This window comes from Kogia breviceps, chromosome 13 (assembly GCF_026419965.1).
Source record: "Kogia breviceps isolate mKogBre1 chromosome 13, mKogBre1 haplotype 1, whole genome shotgun sequence".
In the NCBI taxonomy this organism is placed as follows: domain Eukaryota; kingdom Metazoa; phylum Chordata; class Mammalia; order Artiodactyla; family Physeteridae; genus Kogia; species Kogia breviceps.
Genome location: NC_081322.1, coordinates 37760520 through 37762724, shown reverse-complemented (window position 1 = coordinate 37762724; position 2205 = coordinate 37760520). Strand labels below are relative to the sequence as shown.

General features: G+C 49.4%; 1 pseudogene; it reads left to right on the top strand.

Moving 5' to 3' along the window:
- The first annotated feature begins 204 nt into the window (after nucleotides 1-204).
- Nucleotides 205-1882, top strand: LOC131768076 (cleavage stimulation factor subunit 2 pseudogene; annotated as a pseudogene).
- The last annotated feature ends 323 nt before the right edge of the window (nucleotides 1883-2205 follow it).

Here is a 2205-nt window from a genome sequence, read left to right as displayed (position 1 = left end):
AAGTGGAGAAAGCAGGCAATTGTCAGGTCCCCCTTCCACTGCCTCCAGCTTAAAAAAAAAAAAAATAATGATGATGTGATGGAGAATGTGGAGAGGAGAGAGAGACAGTTCTGGGGGTCCAGGAAAAGTGTGGACTCAGGTCCTGCCTGCAAGGCACAATTCCAAAGTAGTGGCAAACCTTCAAAGAGGAATGGATAGAGAGCGATGGCATGTTTGACTGTGAGAGACCCTGCGGTGGATCGTTCTTTACATTTGGTGTTTGTGGGGAACATTCCATATGAGGCTACTGAAGAGCAATTAAAGGACATCTTTTCTGAGGTTGAACCTGTTGTTAGTTTCAGGTTGGTATATGATAGGGAGACAGGAAAGCCAAAAGGTTGTGGCTTCTGTGAATACCAAGACCAGGAGACAGCACTTAGTGCCATGCGAAACCTAAATGGGTGTGAATTCAGTGGGAGAGCACTTTGAGTGGACAATGCTGCCAGCAAAAGGAACAAAGAAGAGCTGAAGAGCCTTGGCACTGGTGCCCCTGTCATTGAGGCACCTTATGGAGACCATCAGTCATGAGGATACCCCTGAGTCCATTAGCAAAGCAGTTGCCAGTCTTCCACCAGAGCAGATGTTTGAGCTGATGAAACAAATGAAGCTCTGTGTCCAGAACAGTCCTCAGGAAGCACAGAACATGTTGCTTCAGAAAACCTCAACTGGCTTATGCTTTGCTACAAGTGATGAGAACTGTGGATCCAGAAATTGCCTTGAAAATTCTGCATCGCCAGACAAGTATCTCAACACTGATTGCAGGCAACCCACAGACAGTCCACAGCGCTGGACCTGGCTCAGGATCCAATGTGTCGACAGACCAACAGAATCCTCTGGCCCCTCAGGCCCAGTCTTTGAGTGGAATGCATGTCAACGGCGCACCTCCTCTGATGCAAGCTTCTCTGCAGGCTGGAGTTGCAGCACCAGGGCAGATACCAGAGTCCATAACAGGACCTGGCCCTGGTTCCTTAGCGCCTGGAGGAGGAATGCAGGCCCAGGTTGGAATGCCAAGCAGTGGACCAGTGTCCATGGAGTGGGGACAAGTGCCGATGCAAGACCCCAGAGCAACTATGCAGCGTGGGCCCTTGCCTGCCAACATCCCAACTCCTTGAGGTCTGTTGGGAAACGCTCCAAATGACCCACGCAGAGGCATTTTCCTTTCTGTAACTGGAGAAGTAGAGCCTAGAGGTTACCTGGGACCACCTTTTCAGGGTCGGTCCATGCACCATGTCCCTGGCCCTGATAGCCACGTCCCACCCCCTCATGAGATGAGGGGAGGGCCATTAGCTGAGCTCAGACCTCTAATGGCAGAGCCAAGAGGACCCATGCTAGATCAGAGGGGTCCACCATTGGATGGCAGAGGTGGAAGAGATCCCCGAGGCATAGATGCACAAGAGATGGAGGCACGAGCCTTGGAGGCAAGAGGATTAGATGTTAGAGGATTGGAAGCCCGTGCGATGGAGGCCCGTGCAAGGGAGGCCCATGCAGTGGAAGTCAAAGGGTTTGAGGCCAGAAGCATGGATACAAGGGGCCCAGTCCCAGGTGCTAGAGGTCCTATACCTAGTGGAATCCAGGTCCCAGTCCAATTAATATGGGCGCAGTTGGCCCCCAGGGATCCAGACATGTCTTAGTCATGCAAGGAGTGAGCATTCAGGATGGAGGCCAGCCTGGTGGCTTTAGTCCTGGCCAGAACCACGTCACAACACAGGAGCATGAGAAGGCTGCTTTGATCATGCAGGTTCTTCAACTAACTGCAGACCATATAGCCAATCTTCCTCCTGAGCAGAGGCAGAGTATCCTGATCTTAAAGGAACAAATACAGATGTCTACTGGAGCGCCTTAAAATGTTTTCAAAACTACCTGGCGACAAATCTGGAAATTAATTCCATATCTTGGTTAAAATGTTGCAAAAAGATGATTTCTGCATCCTACCCTTTGAATGACTCAAATTGGTGCCAGGTGGGGGACGCTCGTCACCTTCTCTCAGAACAAAATCAGTTCATTCTGTTGTCTTAGTTTATATGTTTTCTGTGACTTGAAATAAACTTCGAACACAATTTTAGTATACTGCAGATTGATATACGTGACCTTTTTGCTTTTAGAAGGCTGAACGCCAAGGGTGAAACCATACATGTGTTTTCTACCCTTACTGCAGTATTGTACTTT